The sequence below is a fragment of the Phasianus colchicus genome, chromosome 2 (genome assembly GCF_987193195.1).
Source record: "Phasianus colchicus chromosome 2, bPhaCol1.hap1.1, whole genome shotgun sequence".
NCBI lineage: Eukaryota > Metazoa > Chordata > Aves > Galliformes > Phasianidae > Phasianus > Phasianus colchicus.
Genome location: NC_143437.1, coordinates 76679583 through 76705305, shown reverse-complemented (window position 1 = coordinate 76705305; position 25723 = coordinate 76679583). Strand labels below are relative to the sequence as shown.

The following is a 25723-nucleotide window of genomic DNA, read 5'->3' as shown; positions in this document are numbered from 1 at the left end:
GTTTTATAAGCAGATCTTTCAGGGTGGGATCCGTCTTGCTCAAAAGGAGTTAGAGAGGGTGTCTCATTCCCCATTCCTCCTCCCTTACTTCCATTCATGCAATGTCATCCCTTCTCTTGTGCTAGCTGTGATGCTCCTGGGACCCTTGCTGTGGCAATTTATCTCACAAAACAACAAAAGATCTCCCACTTCTTTACTGCTTATTTTCTGCCACTTAGTGAGTTGAATCAGCTCCCCCAGGGGTGGCAATGTCCCACAGCAAGGCCAAGGTAAGTGGCTGGAGCATGCAGACAGAGGGTGGGAGTTGGACTGTGTTTCTCATAGTGCCCACTCTTGTTTCATGAAGCTGGTAACTCAACTGGCAGTCTGTATAGAGAAGCTCCATTCCTCGGGAGAGACAAGTTAATTCCAGATGAGACATCTGCTGCAACCTGTAAGCAGGAAACAACTCAGGATCTACCTCACACTCCAGCAAAAACTAAAAAATGAAATAAGCCAGGGCCACAGCTAATGGCAGTCATTGACTCTTGAAAAATCTACATCAGGCAACTTAGTTCAGTTTGTGTGGCTTTTTCTCTGATTCGCAGTATAGATTTTTTTCTATTGAATTCATTAACGAAAAACAAATCAGAGTAAATCATTAAAGTAAATTAAATTCATATAAATAAAACTTCACACTTAAGGCAATGTAAACAAGACAGCCTGGAGCAGAACTGATATCTGAACCTGCCTGCTGTACTCTGCTCACCTCAGTCTTCCACAGTACAGCACACTCCAGCTGTACTGCTATGCAACGGTGCATTGGTTTTGCATGGAGTCACCAATTTTCAGTTCGGCCAGGAAGCTTTGATCACAGTTCCTTCCTGAATGCATTCTTGTGTGCTGGAATAGCCATGTGAGGGCCCTTGATGAGAATGAGTACTGAGAGCAGAAACAGAAACTCATTTAGTTTGATGCAACAAAACTTCTCAGACAAATGCTCCGTGGTGGTCCCGTGGTAGGAAGCTGTGCAGAAGGCCTTGCTGAAGTAATAATAATACTGAAATAATTTCATGCCTCCACCCACTTCCAGGCCTCTGATTAGTACAGATGCTGGAAATTTAACAGCCTCAACTAGTATAAATGGATGCAGCTTCTCTGGCATCAATGAAGACATGTTAATTTACCTTTCAAATTTGCTGAGGATCTGGTGTTCATTCTCCTATAATTGACTATTTTAAGAAGTTTTATTCTGAGTCCTATTTACAACTTAGAGCTTGTTCTTCAAGAAGTTCAACTTAGTCCAAGTCACAAAAAAACGCCCACTCTTTACTATCCTGTCATTATAGTCCACAGAAAGTCAATTCTATCTGTATAAAATATTTAAACATTCTTCTTGCTTTACAAAATAAGAAACCAACGCTCTGCATGTAAAAACTCTAGAAATATTCTCTCCCAGATACGGCTCTGCACTTCAAACTGGAATATCCACAAATCTGACATCTACAAATTACAGAGACACAACATTAACATGCAGAGCACGGAAATCAGTGTGTGAACTTTTACATTACTTTCTGAGGCATCGTCGATTTGCACATACGAATTCAGGTTATGAACTCATTTCTTAAACAAACAGCTCCAGAGCTTGTAAACTGCCATCAATAACCCCCTCTTCTTTGCCATAAATATACGTACCCCATACTTGGCAATTTGGGCAGCATTTCTCAGCAAGTCCAGCAATATTTCAGACACAGAGATGGTCTAGAACTGCCCAGTCAGCATTAACACTGGGCAAAGGAGATATGGCAGATTTCAATACTGCCAACTGAGACTACCAGTGACTCCAGCAGGAGTCTTAAGTAGAAGGGCCTCACAACTTGAGTTTTGACCTGATTTGGGTGGTGTGATGGATCATTTCTAAAAGAATTCAGAAAGCAACATAAGCAAAGAGCTTGACACAACATTTAGGCAGACTCCAGTCAGCTTGCTTCTTTGCAAGAAAGGGCAATGTAGTCAAATATCTTACTTGCAAATCTGGTATTTGAACAATTGCCTGAAAATCTGAAATTTATACAGAATATTAGACCTGCTAAGCTGTTTGATGGGATGCATTAGGTGGGGTCTGTTCTCTAGTAACTAGATATTAATTGAAATGTATTGAAATACTGTTTAACAGCTATGCTATTTAACAAAGTACAATCATAACCATGTTTGCTACTTTTCTCAGCCAGTGGAAAAAATCAACACATTAGGGAATATCATTGCCTGCCTAGAATACGACTTTCATTCTAGAGCAGGATGGAAATCAGGTAGATCACTGCCAAGCATGTAGGTTTGTTCTTTACATCTCTCTCATGCTCACACTAATTTCAGAATGAAGGCAAAGCCTGCTTGAAACTACCTTGCAGTACAGAATTTCCAGTGAAAAACTTCTTTCATACTTTATATACTCTTTCAAGTTCCTTACTGCTACACTAAGTCAAGTTCTCAAAGCATCAGTGCTCTGTGAAATAGAATAGGAAGAAGCCACAAAAAAAAAAGCCTTGCTAAAATAAAGCTGATCCTTCTTTTTTGTTAATTCTTGTGACCTGACTAACATACTAAAAAGTAAAAAATACTGTTGTGAGGAGGTTTTCCAGAACTGCGGAACTGCAAAACAGGTTTTTTAATTATTTACTTCAAATTTTTGGTGATAAATACTTCCAAAGTTGAACAGGTATAGGTTTGTGCTTTGATCTTTTCTACATGCTTTGTCACTACTGGTCTACCATCCTAGTATTCTCCTTCACATCCTAAGCTTTCTGTTAACAAGCAAGATCTTTGCATACTGGCTTGCTAATGTGATGAGAGTTTTAAATCAGAATGGTGAAGGCTAGACGATGAAGTCCTCAAGGAAGTATTAAGGAAGAGCAACCTGCAGAGGAGGCTTAAAATATCAAAGATAAAATTACAATAAAGTTTTAGAAGACTAAATTAGGATGGCTGTCAATGAACAATATATTTTCCAGAAAGGAAATAATGGGAAAAAGAATGCTAATCTATAAGCCATATGAGATCAGATATACAACTTCATTGGCATAACAGAAGAGACCTGTTTATAGGAGGCTGCAGTTTGTTCAAGCAGGATGGCCAAGGAAACACATAGCAAGCACATACACCTCCTCAAAGATCCAGAGGGAAATTTGCTGCTTTAAGGTCTTTGGATAATGTTTAACAGGAAAGAAGATTATTGGGACTGTCCTAGATTGGAGCACAGCATAATATTACATGTGGAAATCCACATGGTAAGTCTTGTGGTGTTTATAACTAAAACTACCTTAACTGAGGTATACAGTTGATGAGAATTTAATTTCCCAACCTTCTGTTGAAAAAGTCTTATCTAAGTTATTCAAATACTCAAATATTTCTAAAATCAACAAAGTGACAAACTGATATCACAGACTGGAGTAAATTACTCCTGGTTGTGCCTCCCTGTACTCTGACTCTGACTGATGAGAAAGAGAGCCTGGACACCTGGCCTTGGTACTCAATGTCTAGATGTTTAACATACATGAGCAAACTTCTCCCCGGGAAGTTGTCGAAATGGGGTGAAAAGGAGAAGACTTGTCTGGACTCCACTGCAAGGAGTAGGGAGAAGCAGGATAAGGAAAATGGGAGTGAAATTCTGTGAATTCTTCAGAAGAGGAGACAAAGAATAACAACAAAAAAAAGACTGTAAGCTTTAGGAAAATAGCCAAGAAGAAATGCCATTTTAACAGATAAGAAGAAAAAAGAGTCCAGAAGAAATGGCAGTTCTTCAAAGAAACAACAATGGTGGCATTGCCAAAAGCCATCCCCAAACTTGCAGTAATTTTTCCATTCCACGTGTCCTTGCCAAGTGGTGGCATAGGCCTCCAGTGAAGATGTGAACCTTCTGCAGCAAGTCTGAAGAAGATGTCTAGAAAGATGAGGAAAATGAGGAAATACTGAAGGACCTCAGACTATTGAAGTCTACAAAAGAGCAGGCTGATTTTGCAAAATGATAATAGCTCTTTAAAGATAAGATAGCGCAAAGTGAAATGGATTAACCAGCTAGCATGAACATGGCTCATTTTGAATTGGCAAAGAATGTTCTGATCTTACAGCAAAGGAGGGTTGCTGTAGAGATTCAGTTGTTACAGATTTCTTTATCTCACAAGGCTAGTGAGGCAGTGCAATGGAAACTTAACAGTTCCAGTGTATTAACAGAGAGTTTTAAGAATAGGTTTCATCAGTGTCCATAATGAATGTTATATATAATTGTTTTGGATGAGTTCTCAGTTATTTCCTGTAGTAGACTATATATCTCCAAAACTCAGGAAGGCTTTTTGCCTAGAGATGTTAATTCCTCTTGACTCCCCATTGTTGGTCCTTCAGAGGCAGATTAAGAACAGGACTAGCCTGACTGGCTTAACTAACGTGAATAGCCCTAGCAGTTTCCCAAAGCTGAGAACATCCATCTTGATCCCTTTCCTGCACTACTGCCACAAATAGCTTCACACTTCTTCCAACCCAGTCATATTCTCCCCTTCCCGATCTCTTCAAATGCCAGACCTCAGCTTGTGAATGCTGTACAAATTCACAATCCTCCTCACTGTTATCCTTGCCTGGTGTTTCCCAGTTCTGAACTAGAGCAATTTATCAAGAATTTTACAAAACATCACAGACTGGCAGTGCTGTGTATGAGGAATGCCATGATCTTAATTACAACCAGCTCTGCAATTCAGAAAGTGTAATTACAGTATCGTAAGCATCCTTCAGCTCCAATTTTTTTAATCAACACTAACTGATTGGCAGATGCTGGTGCTCTCTGTAGCATTCCCTCAGGTTTGAAAAGTAGCCACAAGTCAGCAGTCATTCTTCAATATTTGTGCAGAAAACATGTGGTTTCTTTGCCTTCCAAAAAATCCTCAGAGTCTCTTCTAAATTAGGTATAGATTAGGTAAAGCACATCGCCCAATAGTAAAAACAAAACAAAACATAATCCTTGACAGACAGAGGTCAACAATAACAACAGGCCCACAGCCACTCTCAGATTTCTGGCAGGGACAGGGTTCAGCTTGCACTGTGTGGGTTGCTTGCAGGTTCAGTGATGACAGAGCACACTCCTGAGCCAACCACTTTCTTTAGCAACAGGCTTGGCTGCAAAATGTTTCTTCCAGTCCTGCCCTGTGCATCTACCACAGTACCCATGGCATGTGCAGGACTGACATGTGACAGAGGTGATTTGGGGAGAGATCACAGGCACTGCCTGAATCTCAAATGAACACAGGCAAACTCTGTCATCTTCCCAAAAATCAAGAGAAAAAAAGCATTGTCACCTGCTTGTTTCATAAAGTGCTTTCACTTGCTAAGAAGTTCTAGGGAAACTCTTCCTCAAACAACCCTCAATTCAGAAATTAAGGTTATATTCAAAACCTGATATATACAGTATGCAAGGTGATTCAAAGAAACATGAAGGTTTCAAAATAGAAGAGTTATCATTGAAATCAAGAGTACTGCTCAGTCCTTTCTATCATAGTCTGCTAACCGCAGTGTTATTCAGATTGTTGTCATCATATGCTTCTGCCTCATAAACCATTATACTGGGAGCCCCTGGATGAGCAGCAGCCAATGAAGTAAGATGAGGCCACAGACTCAGACAGACAGGACAGTCCCAGTACTGGACACAGTTGATCTGCTCTACCATCACTCCTAGTCTGCTAGAGGGTAAGAAGAAATCTGAATTATTTAGAAGGAAGGGAGGAAAAAAAGAAAAAAAAGAAAAAAAAGAATGTTTGAACAGTCAAAGGTCTCCTTAGGTCATGAAATCTACCTTGCAAGACACTAAGCAAGACCAAGCCAAGAAGCAAGAGGTGAATGAATGAGTCATTTTATCTCAGAGGAAAGTCAGCTGGAGGAAAACTGTTCAGGGAAAAAGTAAAAGCAGTAAGTAGGTACAAAGCACACTGAGAAAAGTAAACAGATCAGCATATGTCATTCAGCAAAAACACCTAGTTTATTTTTCTGCTCACTGAATCATTAACACAAGTTAAAATGATGATAAATACTAAGACTCATTCTCCCTAAGAAAACCAACAATGTATTAGCATAAACCATGCCAGAAGAATACTGAATACACCATAGGAATGCTATTGAATAAGAATGAATAAGAAATACTGAATGCTCAGAGATTGTTATCTTGATGATGCCTCTATTAATCATGTAATTACCAGAGCTGAACATCTCTATAGAATAGCCCTGCATATCTCCCAGCAAATTTGTTTCTTTCCTATTCCAAATTGTGAAGCTTTGTCTCAGCATTTTAAAAATGTTTATCCACAAAGACAGATGATGCATCTTCCTGAGGTGTATGATCAGTCTTTCACTCATCTGTAAAACATTCATCATATTTTTGTTGTTATAGCAAAATTATTTTGGAACACTTTCAGATGCTGGTCTACAGTGTGCTGCACATGAATTTTGGAGACAAATAGCAACATTATCAAACTGTATTGGCATTTCAAATTGTCCAATATAACTGCCAGCTATACTGGACCAGCAGTGCCAGGTTGTGTCCTACAATTTAAGATGGGGATGTAAATAGCAAAGGGTGTCTAAGTAGACGGCCAGTTAGTTTCCAAATGTAAATGCTACACAGCAAACTGTTGCAGTTTCTTTTCTGAGGTTATTTGGACTTAAAACGAACCAATTTTTCATGAGTTCTCAGAAAGTATGTAGACAACTGAATGTTAGCCAAAGCTCCAGCACAAAGGTAGGCTGAAACAGAGGAAGAGAAGTGTAATAGTAGCAATATTCCAGTATCCCAGTTACACTTGTATCTGCTTTCATCTCTACCCAGATATTTTCCTGCACCTTATAAAGTAATGTCAAGCACATTCCTAATCTGGTGTTGAGTGTAATCCGACATTTGGAAAAGTTTGGTAACTAGAAGGTGAGGTCACATACACCCTTGAGAGCATCTGGATACTTCAAAGGATGAAGTTACCAAGCAAGCAGAAATTATTTTTGCAACTTGCACCACAATATCAAGTCCACATCTTTCTCTATTATTCCCGGATGGAAAATAATCCTTAACCAAATACCTATCTTCAAAGGCAGTCAGAGATCTTGAGCATATAACAGGGTGATCCCACTGAGCACCCAAAAACATGGGGGAAAAAAATCCAAAAGTACTGGGTACATTTCTAAAAGAGAGGGAAAGATTATCCACGAAAGGCCCCAGACAGTGAGTGGCATAGGAGCGGAAGAGTAACTTTATATGATGGCAGAATAGCCCAGCTACTTTCAGTGAGATTATAAGAAACACAGCAGGATCCAAAGTCTGAGCAGTAGCAGCGCTGCGGGCTTCCCTTTAAGCCACCAGCAGACTCCTGCAGTCTGTTCCCTAAATACAGGTCCCTTTCATCTCCTTTTACCCAATTGTCTCCTCCCTGCTTTTGAGTAGCATCTCACCACAGACAGAAGGAAAAAGTGGAAGTGGGGAACGCCTCATTGCCTCTCACCCATTTGTCTGGTCAGCATCATTCATGCATTCCCTAGGCTCTTTCCTAGAAGCACCTCTCAGCACTGTGGGCCTTCCTCAGCCTCCTGCCATCAGAGGTCAGCTCCACACAGGCTTCTTCAGCCCATCTACACCTCACTTATCTTATTCCCCTTTGTGCAATATCCCTGCATGGCACGATGGCAGTAAATAATTCAGTCAGCACCATTTCTAGCCTATCTTCCATTTGAGATCAAGTCCTCCCCTTACTCTTTCACAGCTTCATTTGCACTCACTTCTTCCCTGCTCACAATTCCTCTTGCAGAGGAGGCAGCTTGAAACCTCAACAGAGAATCATAGAATGGCCTAGGTTGAAAAGGACCTCCAGGATCATCCGGCTTCAACCCCCCTGCTATGTACAGAGTCACCAACCACTAGACCAGGCTGCCCAGAGCCACATCCAGCCTGGCCTTGAATGCCTCCAGGGACAGGACATCTACAACCTCCTTGGGCAACCTCATTTTTACACTGTGGCAGACAAGCCAGCTTGCTTTGAAGAGTGTCCCTCCACCATATTTAAACCAAACCCTTTAGCCTTCTGGGGACAAGTTGGTTTTGTGGGTAATCTGCGCAGCAGGAGCACAAACATAAATGTCTACTGAGTCAAACTGCTCTAAGATTTCCTCAGTAAATACTGCTGTCCTAAATCACAGCTCCCTTTGTTTTAGGAGCTAATTTCTCCCCTCCTTACAGAACCAGAACGGGGTCAGTCTTTTAAACCTTCAAAACAGACATTTTAAGAAGCAGAGGGTTAAAATCTGCTGATGAGAGGTTGTGAAGAAGAATAATTCCAACCTGTCGCAGGCTTTTGAAGAAATAAGGTCAGTCCAATTAATACTGGCCTTTGTAATTTTACTAAGATCTATCCCTTTAGTAGAAAATAAATACTTGCCAGAAAAGATATTCACAATTTTTGGATTCATGTTGGACACTTTACGTTCCTTGGCCTGTCTCCACTTTTTTTTTTTTTTTTTAATTTATTTTAAGCTCATGAAAGCTATAATTAAATGTTCATCTGAAAGCACACATTAGATCTTGTGTGCTGCCTTTTAACAGAATGCTTTTAATTGAAAGGAAAACCCTGCCTCCTGCTAGGTTTGGGTGGGCTGCAATTAGTTCCATACTAGCTAGTTTTGCCAGAAAGTCATATAATTCTTCTGTGCAGGCATTCACATTCTGGTCCAGCTGCAAACAATATGCTGAGTCAGCAAAAAAAAAGAAAGGAGCTGAAGGAATTTCTCAATGAATTAAGAATCTGATCTGTCCTCAAATCTGAAAATATGTGTAGGATTCCATCAGTCCTGAGGGATCATTATGCTGGCTATGCCAGTTACCGATACTCACATGAGATCCACGTACCCACAACAGTGCTGCAAGGAGGCACAGGGATACATCATCCACACTCATACCATTCTCGTGTTAGCAGCAAAACAGAAATCTCCCCCCTTACGCCTGAATCATAATGCTCTGGTGAAAAAAGTTTATTCTGTTCCTTAACTGCAAAGAAAACCAAATCCACCACACTAGCACAAGGATGCAGTGACTGAAACAAAGAGCAAAGCAGGAGATCTGAATTTTGGCAAATTCATACAAACGAAAATTGGAGGAAACCCTTTCCTTAGTATTTCTGGCTTACTTGAAGCCAGCTAACTATGAAATGGTCTTAACAGTCTGTTATGTTTCAGTGTAACATGAGGATCTTGAATCTCTTGACTAGTAGAGCATGAGCTAGAGTTTCAGTTGGGTGGGTTTTTTTTAATTAGCCCAACAAATGCATTTAAACAGTATGTGCAGCAGAGACCCCCTTGAATCATGAATATTCAATGGCAAATATCTGAAAAGTCGTCATTGGATAATAAAATTAACAATTATGATTTCCAAAGAGATGGTCATTGGAATTAGGAGATGCTTATCCTTTTCCATGCGGCCAGGTACCTACTAAAATCACTCTGTGTTCTAACAGAAATCCAGCAGTTGAAGACATGTTCAAGAATTATCATTTGCATTACTAAGTCAGAGAAAAACTTATCTAGACACCCTTTGAATCCGGGGAGTTTTCTACATCCATGCTTGGATCAGCACAGTCAGTATTTTAGCACAACAAATACTGCACGGAAGACTGAGCATAGCAAGCCCATACAGAGGCAGTCCTTTCACATGCCTTTTATGGCATTAATAAAAGATGCCAGGTAAATTATGCATTATTTACTAGAACTAAATGGAAAATGTCTTTTTCATAAGGGGAATGTTCTATGGAAAAAATCTTTATTTGATTTTTTCCTTTGAAATCGATTTTCAATGTGGGGTTTCTTTTACAATTTTAGAACGTTTGAATTATATTTCCATCAAAAAAAATCAATATGCTAAACTAAAATAGTTCTGAAACATCAATTCAATATGAAAAACACTATTTAATGTATTTGCTGTAGGGAAATTGAAATTTTCCAGAGGATATAACACTATAAAATTTCAGCTTAAAATAACATTTTTTGTAAGAAAATTTTCTGCACTAAATACTAATGCCAACAGCAATTACAACTTTTCCAAAAGTCTATGAGATCTACAATGGATTTTTGGAACCTTTATCCCACCTAACACAGTAATAATATAGCATGCTGAAAAAGTGTGAAAGGATTATGCTGAAAGAATTGTATCCCAACAGCACCTGAGTATAAACAACGTTTGTTTAGCTGACAACAGCTTCTCCATACATGATTTTAAATTTGCAGAAGACTATAAATGGATAGTGTTTTCACTGAAAGCACTGAATTAGCCAACGGTGTACTCTGCTTTGTAATGTGGAGCAATGTGGAGTGATAATGAACACCATGTGTGTGTGATAATGGAGGCTGTAGAAAATAGATCTGGCCAGCTGAGTGAAAAGGAAATGCTGGAGAAGGAAAAAAATCTGAAGACCAAGCCAAAACAACTGACCTAGAGAAGCAAGTAAGGGTTTGTATTTGGGGCAGGCTAGAGGCCTGAGAGAGATCAGCAATTCAGCAGGGTATTTTTAAGCATATGCTCAAGGCCCTCCTTATTCAGCAGGAAACTTAAGCATATGCTCAGAGGTTAAGCATCAGCTAAAGTCTCATTGATGTCAATGGGTCTTAAACACATGCCTAGAGATACATGTGTGCTGAAGTGCTTTTACAAATAAGAATGGACTGGGGATCAGGGCCTCAGTCCCCTGATATTTCATAGCAGGCTAACCCTGCAACCTCCTGGCTTTCCAAATTCTTCGGAGTAGATCTCATTTATTATACTCACAGGACCAGACTTAAGCGTGTAAGAACTTGCATTACTGTACAGAACTGCCATTGGCCCTTTGGTACTGAAATAAATAGTAAAGTACAGATAAACTTATAAAACACCAGTAATTTTTATTGCAATTTGCCCAAATAATCCCCTTTGCAATAGAAATGAAAGCATAAAATAAGCAGAAACACTACTTTGGGGAAAGTCATTTAGTATTTCCATTCCTGGTGGCAAAAAAGAATGAACTTAAAGGTAAAATTGAATCAAGTGGTTCAGATTTACTTTTAATATATGTTTTTAAATTTTTTTTTTAGTATATATTGTTTGCCAACCAGTAGATCTATATTTCCTTATGCCTGAAGAGCCCACTTTCCACCTACATAGCTAGCTGGGTATCACTGTACAACTGAACAGCCACACCACACTTCTTTGACAATTCAGCTTTATTGAAGCAAATTGCAAAAGCATTAATCTGCACTGATACAACTTCAGAAATGTAGAACAACTACTCTCTGAACCCAAGATAGAAGGATAATATTAAAGAAGAAATATCCAAAAATATTAGATGAAATGCTAGATTCCAGTATGGCTTCTCCTCCTTTAAAAGTGCATGAAAACATGATAAAGCGGCAAGGGGAATTACATGGCTAGATTACTAACGATATTAAGTATTTTTTCCATGCAGCTAAAGACGGGACTTGAAATTATCAGTAAAAATCCTTCCTGTGCATTTCAGTGAACCCGAACAACTACTTGGTCTTTACATTGCATTATTCTCTGAGGATAAATAAGCAGTGGAGGAAATGGCCATAAAGACATGCTACAGGGCCAGCTGAAAAGTCCTTTAGGTGGAATCTGTAAGTGACAGCCATTTTTAAAACACCCTTAATGTGACAGGAGCAAATTGGGGTGCATCTGAGCAGCGGGACTTTGTCAGAGTATTGCTGAGCACAACCAAAACAATGCCGCAGTAGCAGTTACCTCCCCACAGGATTGTAACAAAAAGCTGACTTCAACAAACCAAAAAGGCTCATTTCCTCATTAAAATTATTGTAAGAGCCCAGAAATCAGCTTTACACGTGTGTCTTCCTTTTGTCATGTTTTAAACTGGAGGATATTACTATTTGGCATTTCCTGCAAACGCACTGAGGAAAAGCCACAGCAAGATAGTATTTCTTCCATAGATGTTAAAAGACTCACAAAAATGGCTAACGTACAATTTCTGGTTAAAACTTGCTCACTTTTCTTGCTTTGTTTTTTCTTCAGATGAAGACAACCTGGTGAAAGTATTTCCACATTCCTCTTTGCACTTTTGCCATGACAGAACTTAGTTGGGGAGGCAGATCTGTGTGCTAAAAGCATGCATCTTAGTGCAACTTCATTTCAAATTTCTGTTTCTTCATTAAACATGGAAGAGCATCTCTCCTGCCTTCCTCAAGCAAGCTGCAGGTTATCACTCTCCTCCCTCCATATGATGCTGACCTAGCACAAATACAAAACAGGTTCCTATGGAATCTCAAGTACTGTTTGTACATCCTACCACTGACCACAGTGGAACAATGGCGTGCCAATGATACAGAAAAAAAAAAAAAAAACCTCTACTTGCTTGCTCTTTCTGACTCTCTGAACTACATCTAGCTCCAAAACTATTACTTATAGTTATGAGGTGACAGCTGAGAGCTAGCAGTCTGCTGAGTGAAAAAATGTTTGCATTTATCCCTTTTAGAGATATCCTATACACATATACGCATATCCATGCACAACAGCTATTCATACTGGATAAGGAGATGTACCTAATCAACTACAGTGCTTGCCCAGTGGCAAGAGAAGGAGTTTTTTATTTAGTGCAAATTAAGTGACATAAACTTCACTTTTTAAGAGTGTTCAAAATGAAAAATTTTAAGCTAAGCCTACAGCTGCACTTAAAACAACGAGAAGTGGTGGTGAATGTTTTCTGTGAACATTTTTGCCTATCATTTTTAATAAAGGAATCACTTCTTCTAAGCCGCTTGAAAGCCCTGTGTTATTTTATAATCAAAATCTTTACATTTTTCACATAATTACAGAAATGTTGCTGTTGGGAGAGCTTCCAGAGGTCATCTAATCCAAGCCTGCCCAAAACAGGACCAGCACCACCTCAAGTCTGATGTGATTTTGTTTATCCAAGCACTAAAAGCCTCCTAGGCCAGATATTCCATGTACTCTCTGGGTATCCTGCTCCAGTGCTGCACTGCCCTTTGAAGAGAAAAGCTTTTTCCAACTTCCACTGTAACATCCTAAGCCACCCTTGTGTTTTTGCATCCCCCTGTTTTGCCACTTCAAACTGCTGAGAAGGGTTTGGCTTCACCGTTTCAGTCACTTGACCTTAAGCACTTGCAGGCCACCAGGCTGCAACATAGTCAGCTTCCTCACTGGGTGCTACAAGTGCAGCTTCTGTCACTCCATTTCAGACATGGCAGAAACTGGCATGCCTCAACCCCTCTCTTATCACTGCTGCAGGGGCAGAAACTTCCAGCAGCAAGAATTAACAAAAAGCTAGAGCTGTAATGTTGGCCAACACCACACCTAACTAAGCCCCTTGAAGCACATTTTCAGATGGACTCTCCGAATTTCAAAGAATCTCATTATCCCATCATTTTCCCCCAAGAATAAATCATTTCAAGAAAATATAAAAACAGACGTAAGAGCAGATGCAGTGTAAGCCTTATGACTGCTGCCCTTGATTTAAGAGGAGCAGAAATCCCAGCGGAATTCTTTCCAGCAGGCAGGCATTTAATGGATCTTGTGAAAGTGTGAGCATATGAGGAGACAAAAAAAAAAAAAAAAAAAAAGGATGCTGATAAGTACTTTTGAAATAGACAGTCAACACTAGAAAGTTTAAAGTAATTTTTAGCCAAATAATTACAACTTCTCTCCAGCATAATTTCCCACATATGGAAAAAAAAAAAAAAAAAAAAGGCAAAATCAAATCTCTAATAATCAGCTAGTCTGAAGCATAGAAAAACTGTACCATCCATCTCGAAGAGGGTAAAAAGTGATGTTAGATCAAGATGGCTGTGCTTTCCTAAGCACAAAAATCTTAACGAGTCACATCAGTTCTTGGCCCCAACCACAAAGATCTTAAGTCATGGGTATTAACTTTGAAAGTAGCATGACTAGCTTTGGCCTTTTCAGCATTAATTCAGCATAGAATCATAGAATAGCTCAGGTTGGAAATGACCTTAAAGATCATAGAGTACAACCACAACCTAACCATACTACCCTAACTAACAACCCTCCGCTAAATCATGTTTTTGAGCACCACATCCAAATGGTTTTTAAGCACATCCAGGGATGGTGACTCAACCACCTCCCTGGGGAGCCTATTCCAGTGCTTAACAACCCTTTCTGTAAAGAAGTGTTTTCTGATATCCAACCTAAACTTACCCTGGTACAACTTAAGGCCATTTTCCTCATCCTGTCACCTGTCGCCCGTGAGAAGAGACCAGCCCCGCTCTTGCTGTAAGCTCCTTTCAGATAACGGAAGAGAGCAATAAGGTCTCCCCTCAGCCTCCTTTTCCCCAGACTTAACAGCCCCAATTCCTTCAGTTACTGCATGTACTTCCCATCTTAAGGTGGGAGAGAGAATTACAGAATAGAATAAGCTTGTCCTAATAGCTTCAATTTCACCCAAATCTCAGTTCTATGAGCATAGGAACATTCAGTAAATGTTTCTTATTGACTGGAAACAACTTGTCCTTCCTTTTCCTTTAGGTAGTTCCCTGTTCAGCATCTTGTTTATATTCTTGCTCTCCAGAAGCTACCAGAGCTGCCCAGTTCTCCTCACAGACTAGGCAGAGGGACTGAGATGGGATTTAAGTATCTGACTGTCCAAGTATCCTGCTAATATGGGACAAGTTGGCTCAGCTATGCTCAGCGTAGCCATCATGCATCCTTGATGCAGCCAAGGAGCTGTGTCTGTGCCTACAGGCTTCTGGCAAACCCTTGGGAGTGCAGTGTATACATCATACACCCTCTCCCTAGGCAGTTCCCGTTGAATATGCCAGGCCATTCAAAATGTTTCTTGTTCCCAGAACAGAAACATTTGACCTGATGAAGACAAATGAACTTTTGGCATGTTCTCACTTCAATCCTCCCAAGCCGCACTTTGTTTTCTTATTCTTTACTATTGGTGGAGACATTTTAACAATCCACAGAAAAGGACTGGGTGCATTTCATTAGATAAAAGCATTTCTGAATCTACACTGCAAACAGAAAAATGACTTGGTGCTCAGCATTACCTCCTAAAACCCAACTACACAACACGCTGCACCCAAGAAGCAAGATGGTCTTAGTCACATTGCATATTTCTGTCACCTATATGAGATATGGTAATAAGTAATCAGATGTCTTTTGTCTTATTTTCCCATTGCCTTAGCACACAAACAAAATCTAGAAAGGTAAAATATAATTTAACCAGCCTACGCATATTTCAACAATATTAAGGAGACAACTTTTCCTCTAGCACTCCAGACATCTCTGAGACTCTCCGAAACTGCCTACATGTGTTAGCTTTCCAGCCATCATCTAACACAGGATAGCAGATTTTCTCCACAACTCTTCTGAAGAACACTTCTGATTAGGTTCAGGGATTTTGGTCAAGTTACATGTTACAGTACAAACCCAGTTTGTACCATCAAAGCAGCATGGAGCATTTTCAAAACAACACAAACCATTTCACGTGGACATGAAGTTCATTCAAACAGTAGAGTACTGGAGCTAAGGTGAATTGCACGAAACACCTCTTAACAACAGTCCAAATTGGTCTCCCCTAGAAAAGAGATCTTGAAACATCTATTTAGCAGTGCCTGCAGTTCCCTTGGCTTGGATATGTTCCTGTTTCCCACCTACCCTTTCATGCAGCCTTGACAGTGTTACAAGGAAAGTTCTATAATCAGTTGTGTGAGGATCTCAACTCAAGGAATAAACATCCTAATATGCGTGTGGGACTGAGGCTGCAGGGGAAAAAATTATATATATGACAAGGTTACTCCCACTTTCCATGCCTCTTAGAGTCAGGGATTGCCATCACAGCTTGTAAAACATTTTTTAAACAACACATTAAAATCCTTGCAGGGAAAAAAAAAAAAAAAAAAAAAAAGGAAGTCTTGGAAGTTGAATTGCTGGGTTTGTGAGCATTCTATTAGAAACTCAGAAATTGCACTGTTTTCAAGTTTTGATTTTTGCAATAGGGAAAAAAAGTGCTCTCTTTCAGAGGATGTAAGTGCACTGAAAACAAAGAAATGTGTTTCTTATAGGGAAAAAAAAATACAAAAAAAAAAAATACATACAGCACAATTTTCAGGAGTGCAAGACCATCTGAGAGGAAACATCAAAGCTTTATACACTTTTTTGCTAAGCTCATCTAGCCCATCTGACTGTTGCTCCTTTCACCTACAGCCAAATAAGCTATTCTAACATTAATGCTAGTAAGAGCATACTTGCACTAGGCCAGACTCAGCATCTTGACTCAGACTAACGTTCTTATATGGACGTTAAGGACATTGCTAAAGAAACACAGACTCTATTGTTAATCATTTCTTTTAGCAAATTTCCTTCACAGCCTGAGCTAAGCACTATATTAAATTGTGAAGAAATAACTAGAACTACTATGCTGCAAGTGACTTTTAAATCAAGTGCATCAGTTATACAGTATTTAGCACTGTGCTGTAAAGGGTGGTAAACGGAGGTGTCATAAATATCTGACTTTATCATCTGTTGACTCATAATCCAGATGCCAATGGGATATAAATCATGTAAAGCATGTTTCCAGATTAGGAAAGTCTGACTGCTCACTATTGTTCTAGCAAACTACATTATTTCTTTGTAGGATCAGGAGTGCCCTCTGATGGTTAATAACTATTATTGAGAGAGAAGAGCTGAATATGGAAAGTAGCCCATCCTAAATTGTATATTCAATACAAAATGTTCTCAGTTCCTGCACTAGACATTTTCAGTCTTCCGTATACTTAAAAATGTCATTAGCTACTCTTGATTTATCGGAAATATTTTTTGTAGATTTCTCTTTCCATTGCAGTTTATTTACATTGATGTTAAAGGGTATACACACACACATATTAAAGATGCATTAGAGAGCTATGTACACACAGCTTCAAAGGAAACGAGTTGCAAAAAGTTTCAGACACAAATCACAGGATTTCACTAGTAGACATTGAGAAAGGCTCTGACAAACTCAGACACCTGGAAATTCAGATTTTCAACTAAATGTCAGAAAACAGGACACAACTGGAAAAAAAAAAAGAAAAACAAACAAACAAAAAAACCAGACAAGCTCTCTGAAGAAGCACGTGTCCAACTGCTTGTCTGTATTTTTCCAGCTATATAAACTAGCCTAATAAAACTTAAACTCTCAACAAACCCTGCTTCACATGTACTTAGAACATTACATGTAGTACAGAACTGTAAGAAAATAAGTAATCAGTGACGTTTTCCCTTTTCATCTTTGACTTTACCTGTCCTTAAGATAGTCAGCATCCCTGTCACTTACCATTTTATCAATCCTGATATCAACTGGTCTTTTGAGACAGAGGTAGTAGCTAGAAGACAGCCACATACTTGGAGCTTTCTGTGATGACAACCACTGTGTAAACTGTCTCTCCCTTCAATTGAACAAGTAGCAGGACTGGAGCTGATACCTCTAGTGAGACAAAACCTCCTCAAATCTGCATAAACCACACACCTTCCCTACTATACACTGGCAAAAGAAATGTGAATATGCAATATCTAAACCCTTGCAAGACTTATAAATTGCATATTAGAGTTTAATTCTAGTCTGACTACCTGAAGAGTCTTAAAATAGCCAGGAATTATAGAGAGAAATGTGCATAACAAGTTGTAACTGGAAACACTCACAGATTTTAAAGCAAAATCAATTCCTCAATCTTGCAAAGAAGGATGGCATCAAGGGAGCAAGCAGTTGGGTGCATCCTCCCTGCTTCCTATTACCTCTGCTGATGCACACAGGCAGCAGCCATTGTGCTCAGAGGTCTGCTGGGCTGTTAGCAAAGCTCTGCTCTCTCAGGGCTACTTTATCTTTTTTTTTTTTTTTATTTGAAGCAAATGTCATTTTTAGATTTTCCCTCTGACAATGAAAGCTGAAAATAACAGCTTTGGATGAAAAACACCAGCAGCAAGCCATCTCCATGCCTGGTTTTACTCTGGTTTCAGACCTACTGCAGAACCCCAGGCATTTAGAAACAGGACAATGCTTGGGAGTTGCTATTTGTGTGTCCCCTCTTCCACCTGAAATTGCCATCAGCTGAGGCTCAGCTGGGAATACCGGGCTGAGACTTCAATTACTGTCTCATTTGCCCATTGCCGTAGCATGAGAACAAATTCTAGAAAAGTAAGATACAATTTAATAATCCTATGCATATTACAACGGTATTAAAGAGACAAGCTGCACTCAAGCAGCTCTAAGACTCACTCGAGCTGCCTGGGCAGAAGAGCCGGAGCCCCCTCTGGTGGAGACCGAGGAAAGGACGCTCCGGCGGGCACAGCGGCCTCCTGGCGCAGCGCGTGTCCAGGATCTGGTGTACAGCGGTGGAGGAGGACGGGAGGCTCCACGGAGGCTGTGGGGCAATGTCAGTGCTTGCGGCACCTCAGACCGATGTACACCGGCAGCGCGTTGGTCACTGAACAACTGGGGCCCGCTGTTGCTCGGTGCTACGGAGCCGTTAGGATAAGGCGGGAAAACATCCTCTGTGGGAGCTGCCACCAGCGCCATTTTGAAGATGCTGAGTTGCTGTGCTGTGTTGGGGCTTTTATGGCTGGCAGCTCCCAGGATTTGCCTCAAGTCCATATGAGTTCGCACCCTACCTTGTGACCTAAACGCTTCTCCAGTTTCTTTTCAAAACCTGTCTTGTCTCAGTCCTGATCAAGGTGTTTGCCCCTGCTGTTGTCTGGGCACTTGGTCATACCATCCTAATGCAAAACAAGTCTTGCTCTAAACCCAGTCAAAGAGCCAACACTGTAAAAATATTTGTGAACCAATGATCTGAATAGAAAGAAAGCTAGGTGGATTGAAAAAAAAGTAAAAGCACTTTTTTTTTTTTTTTTTTTCACCTTAACACTTTTCCACCCACTCTAACATAAATTAACTAAAATTCCAAATAAGCATGCATTTCCAAATTTAATAATAATAATAGTTAATAATAAAAACATGAAGCAAGCTATTTCAGGAACTTAGCATGTTCTCAAGATGCTTTTCAGCCAGGAGATTAATGGGAATGGATCTCTTTAAGGTGGCTTCTGTTCCAAAGATAGCATTGTCTAGTGGAATAACTATAATATGTCACTAACACTATTTGACTTCATAAGTACCAGGAGGTCCCAGCTTTCTTCCAGGGTCCCAGTGCTTCTAGTATCTACAGCTATCAGTTGGTAATACCTGTTACTACGTACTGTTCTGGCTGTAACAAGCAGAATAAGCACGCAGCTGCTGTTTCCAAAACAGGAGATAGGAAATGAATGAGCTAAGGGGAAATATTGGTAACTTTCTGTGAAGAGCCTTCTGGCCATTATGCTAGGTTGTATGAGAACAGTTCAGACACAGCAGCTGGTTTATGAGAGTGCAACATGGCAAAAGAACACAGGTCGTCTGTGTCCTTCTTGTGTGCACAGCCTTTGGGAATCAGTAAGTGCTTGTAGTACGGGCAGCATCAGAAAGAAAATACCGAAGCTAGAGCCCAGGGAAGAAAGTTGCAGATTTTTCAAGTTGTACTACAACAAAATCTTAGTATTTTGAAGTTATCCTGGATTTCTATAGAATAAAATACTTCCTCTTGTCGCTACATAGCATGGGAAGTGCAAAAATTATGCCACTTAACAATTTCAAGGGATCTGGGAATTACCAGCCGGGCAGTAATTACTATGTGAAGAGAAACAACTCCTGTATGAACATATGGTGTAACTTTTTAATCCGAAGTTTGACTGGACTTAATGTTTATAGGTGAGGCCATGCAGATCCCACAGTCCCCATCTTTGCCATAAATAACATCAGAAGTGCAGTATTTTACTTTTGTTTTGCTTTTCATTTCACCAATGGAATATTTGACTTTGCTGACAATTCAGGTCAAACAGGAATCAAACACATAAGATATAAAAAATGTTGAATTAAACAGCCAACAGCCATGGAGCAAAAGGTGCTTTGTGCCTTTAGCCTAGGGCTCTGGGCTCAATAAACTTTAATTTGTCAATAGTTCATCAGTGTTATGAAGGACAGTCAGTAATAAAAGAGTACAAAAATAACGGTCTTGCTGCTTTATGGACAAATCAACCTAGCCAATCCAACACCTTGAATGAGGGGAGACTGACATGCAAACCACGGTCTACACATCTTTACCCTTCAGGCATACTGAGGTGATGGCAAGATCAAAGAGGCTTTTGAAATGCCAAGTTCTGAGAAAGGAAATTGGGAAATATAACTCCAGAGTTAGCTGGGGAGGGGGCAGGGATGAGGGTCATGTTAGAAGGTGTTAACCACTGTAGAAAAAGAGACTCTTATCCCAGATGGTGCAGACATTTCACTGTTGAAATATAACTGTGACCAGCCTATCTTATAAGGTAATGAAATCTGTCACAACTTGAACATCAAAAGTGGTCACAGGCTATAAAGGAACGGTGTTTGTGGGAGCAGTAGGGACGAGAATTGTCAGACACTCGAGGCTGTGTCTTTGAGACGCTGTAGTCAAGAGGATCAGAAAGGGGAGGAAGGAAGAGATTGTCTTGCTGACAGCTGCCCGAGGATAGGAGCAGAGGACAAGTAAGATATTGCTTCCTTTGTAATGAATCCAAGATGTACCTCCCTGGCCTGACATTTGCTGAGTAAACTGAGTTAGTTATTCAGACAAGTCCTTTTGGTCCACTCCAGCTTTCCTATACATTCTTTGTACATTCTGTTTTAATTAGACCAGTTGAGTCTTTGATTGTTTGCAAATTTCATGCAGACTTTTCCTTAGCGGTGCTTCTAAGAAAGAGGAGCTACAGGAAGATGCCTGGAGCCTGTCATAGTTGGGATGTTTGGTCAGAGGGGCACGGACTATGGAGACCTTTCTCACAAGAGATGGCACCTGCAGAACTGAAGTCTGGCAAACACTTAGTTAGGAAACACCTGGATCATCAGCTGTTTTTCCACTTCTTTATCTTCTAATTTTTTTATAAGATTTGAGCATAATGGAAGCAAATCAGAAAGAGGGATGTCCATCAGATTTCATGAAAGCCAGTACAGCTAAGTAGGAATAATTTGTGCCAAGCCTGCATTTATGTTGGAAAGTACTGGACACACACAGTAGTGGGAGGAAAATAGAGAGGGAGACTGGAAAATGCAAGTAACAATACAAAGTCACGGCCAGCAGAGTGCAGCATCACGCCAGATGGGTGGTGTGTGGATGCAACGATGGTGAACTGTATTCCCACTGATTAAATAGTAGCTATCAGGTGTAAACAAGCAAATCTCCCAGGAAAAGAATACCTTTCCATGTATGCGTTTTGAATAATACTTAGATACTCCTAAGTGATAAACTATTTTTCAACATCAATGTTTTGAGCGTTACTTTAAGAAAGTAGGAGAAAGAATATGGGATTTACTGAGCAAGGGAAAGGGAAGTGGAAGTAAGAGACTGGAAGATCCAAGCCAGATGTGGTAGATTGACTGGTAGCCTGGTGATAAGAAATCAAATGGACTATTGATATTGAAATCAAATGAACTCTCAGGACTGACAGGACAGAAAATGAAATAAGCAGTAGTACAAATAAAGAGAATGGGATTAGTACCTGGAGCCAGATGGGGGAAAAAAAAAAAAAGAAACATGCTGGAAGAGATGATACAGGAAGGATCTAACAAGGAAGGATCAAGGAAAAGGTGTGCTGTTAACCAGTAAAGACCATCTCTCTACAGGCTCTAGGATGTGCATGTGACACTGAGCTGCTTCCTCTGTGAAACCCTATGTCTGACCTCATACTATATTGCACTACAAAGGCAGAAAACATGCCATTGCTGTCATTTTAGTAGAAAACAGCAGGAAGAGGTCTACAGTACAGATTTAGTGGTTCCAAACCAACTGTCCCGCCGTGGAGATAATAGTATATTACCTCAAAATAGAACTTCTGACTTTGTTTTGTTTTAATTTGTTTTTTAAAAGCCCTACAAAATTACAGGCAATTTTTTTTTTAATCTCTCTTTTTTTTTTAAGGTCTCTCTTTTTATTTTTTTTTTAAGGTCTCTGAATCAAATTTAGGTAAATCAGCAGGATTTAAGATTGTTTTTACCCAGTCCTGTGTATTAATGATGGTCATCTACTATTTCTCCACTTGAATTGTTTCATTCTCTCTATGGGAAAAAAAAAAAAAGTTTTAGGATTGATCAGCTTTATATAGTGATGGAAAGTGTTTTCTCTCCCCCAGACCTCATTTGTTTCCTCCCTCAGATCTCTTTTAATGCAGAAGTATAAGTTATATAGAGGCATGAGGTATGGGTTTATTATGGTAAAAGCTAAAGGTCAAACTTTGAAGAACAGTACTTTACTTCAGCACTCTGCACCTCTGTAGGTTCACTATGATGTTTGGAAATTTACTTTTGAAACACTTGCTAGTCACTGCTCACTTTTGTTTTCTACGTGGTGATCATATCCTCTTCATACTTGACTTGAGGAACTATGATCTGCAGTGTGTAGGACTACCAAAGGCTGAAATTGAAGTATCGTGTTTGAGAAAAGAACTGCCCACCCAAGCACTCAGAATGCTGAGAATGGGGAAGGTGACATTTCTGATCTTAATTTCTATATGTCATAAATCACTGATTTATAAAACAGTGATGAGATCACTACTTTTCCTTGAAGGGTTGTTCTAGAAATTAAATAGCATTTTGGTAATACTCAAGTACAGTAGAGAAGAATACCATCGTCCATCATGCACAGTACATGGATCTAAAGTCCAAAAGAGAAGGGCATTTTATAATCTTATAATTAAAACTCTATTGTAATACGTCAGCATACAAAAACAAATTAGCATTACATGACCACTATTGGCTTTGAGTTATTCTTTCTTTTAGGTATACCTTACGTCTATCTTCTTCATCTTAATTTTATATTTCATTATGTTGTGTGTTCACAGAATCGTAGGGGTTGGAAAGGACCTCCAGAGATCATTGAGTCCAACCTGCCTGCCAAGGCAGGTTCCCTACACCAGGTCGCACAAGTAGGTGTCCAGGTGGGTCTTGAATATCTCCAGAGAAGGAGACTCCACAACTTCCCTGGGCAGCCTGTTCCAGTGCTTCATCACCCTCACCGTAAAGAAGTTCTTGCGCACATTTGTGCGGAACTTCCTATGCTCCAGTTTCTGGCCATTTCCCCTTGTCCTGTCTCCAAACACTGCTGAAAACAGTCTGGCCTCGCCACTCTGCCCCCCACACCTTAGATATTTATAGACCTGGATCAGGTCCCCTCTCTGTCTTCTTTTCTCAAGGCTAAACAGACCCAGTTCACTTAGCCTTTCTTCATAGGGGAGATGCTCCAGGCCCTTCACCATCTTTGTGGCCCTCCACTGAACTCTTTCCAAGAAATCCTTGTCTTTTTTGTATTGGGAAGCCCAGAACTGGACACAGTACTCCAGATGAGATCTTACAAGGGCAGAGTAGAGGGGGAGGATCACCTCCTTCGACCTGCTGGCCACGCTCTTTTTAATGCACCCCAGAGTGCCATTGGCCTTTTTGGCCACAAGGGCACATTGCTGGCTCATGGCCAACCTGCCGTCCACCAGGACACCCAGGTCCCTCTCTGCAGAGCTCCTCTCCAGCAGGTCATCCCTCAACCTGTACCAGTGCGTGCAATTATTCCTCCCCAGATGGAAGACTCTACACTTGCTTTTGTTAAACCTCATCTGGTTCCTTACTGCCCAGCTCTCCAGCCTGTCCAGGTCTCGCTGAATGGCAGCACAACCTTCAGGTGTATCAGCCAATCCTCCCAACCTCGTATCATCAGCAAACTTGCTGAGGGTGGCCACTATCCCCTCATCAAGATCGTTGATGAAGATGTTGAACAAGACTGGACCCAGCACCGACCCCTGAGGAACACCGCTGGTTACAGGTCTCCAACCAGACTCTGCACCTCCAGCGACGACCCTGTGCGCTCTGCCAGTTAGCCAGTTTTCAACCCACCTCTCAGTCCATTCATCTATCTCACACTTCCATCCTTTGTTATAAGGATGTCATGAGAGACAGTATCAAATGCCTTGCTGAAATCAAGGTAGACTACATCCTCTGCTCTCCCCCCATCCACCCAGCCAGCGACAACATCACAGAAGGCTACCAGGTTGGTCAAGCATGACCTCCTCCTGGTGAACCCATGCTGACTACTCCTGATAACCTCCTTTTCATCCAGATTTACGTGTTACATGCTTATAAGATTGTTTATATATTTATATCCTGTGTACAAATGGGATTTATTTGGCCTAACATCAGTCATTTAGACTTGCTCCAATCAGTAGATATTTTATTCTACAGTAGGTGCCTGTGAGAGTCAGGATGCCTCTCTTCACACTGACTACTGTGAGGCCCACTCTTGGTAGCTGTCTCATCATGTGGAATATTTTTAAGAACTAGAGATTATACATCATAGCTTAAAAAAAATAGGATGATATTCCACATTACTAGTAACAACCAACTTACTTTATTAATGGTAGGTACAAAATACTCAGCTACTTAGGTTAACAGGTCAGGCAAGAGGAGAACAAACTGATCAGTGGATTAAATTTCCAGACTGTAATTTCTCTCCAAATAATGATTGCACAGGTAAACTCCAAGTTTGATCTCAAAACTTCTGTTTTGTTTTAGATTTATACCTTATCTTATAGAGATCCTTCGTTGGATTGGAGTGTAGAAGGTAGAAAGTTGCTCATTACGGTCTAACAAGCAATGGAAATTTGCCAAATTGGGAAAAACAGCTAGAGATCAGCCGAAAGTCTTTGTGATGAAGATAATGATGGAAAAATGGGGAGAAAGTAAGTGGTTGTATGACCACCTTAGATGCAACTGCGCATGCACAGAGGGATATTAGCATATATTAACGAGTTCTTGGGAAATAATGAATATATATGGCAATGTACTGCATAGGTATGTCTTAACTGTTTAAAGGTGGAACTTGAACTCTGAGAGCATGCACTTGAACTGTCAAATGGCCCAGTATATATTGTAAGTAATAAATGTCACTTTCTAACACCACATTGGAGTCAGAAAGTTTTCTTTCTGGGTTTTGGATGACAGTTTTCAGGACACTGACAGTTTTCTGAACCCCTCTGAGACAGCTCATTGTTTCCGGGGTCTTCCTCTTGGATGAGAAGTGGCTGGCCTTCATTTAGAGTCCTACAAACATACAGCTGAAAGGATAACAGTGAAAGCTCAGTTCCACATTAAGGTCAAGAAGAGAAGTCTGCTTATTGCTTAACACGTCTCAGTGGGGGAATACCAGGAAACACTGTTCTGAGCAGCTCACTCAGCTGATTGCTCAACCAAGACAGCCTTGTGAGCCATAAGAAGGTGCATGGGTGCATACCTAGCCAGCTGCCAGTGTCTCTGACGGCTCTTAGTCACCTCAAAGCCAGTCCCCGAATGCAGGGTTCATTGGCCTCTGTGCACAGAGTCCCTCTAAAACCAGTACAGCCAAGTGGCTCCTTGGCTCTCCTTATCTTTATTTTGGATATTCTGAAACCAAATGTGTTGCAGTGTCTGGTGCTAATGAGCTAATGAGGCCCCGTGACAGAGATGCATGGAAGAAATAGCATGGCAGGATATGCTTTTTACTGAAAAAGTTCCAGGAATTAATTCTGGTAGCATTACATATTCATCATACTTTGTTCTATGCTACTTTCCACAAT

At 40.3% G+C, this 25723-nt stretch overlaps 1 long non-coding RNA gene across 1 annotated transcript in view; it reads right to left on the bottom strand.

The window, feature by feature from the left end:
* LOC116240677 (uncharacterized) overlaps positions 1-18853 on the bottom strand; it is a 29533-nt gene extending 10680 nt beyond the window's left edge. The window contains exon 1 of the long non-coding RNA XR_004169364.2: positions 18282-18853. This is a non-coding gene — a long non-coding RNA (uncharacterized LOC116240677). The remainder of the gene's footprint in view (positions 1-18281) is intronic.
* Between the last annotated feature and the right edge of the window lie 6870 nt (positions 18854-25723).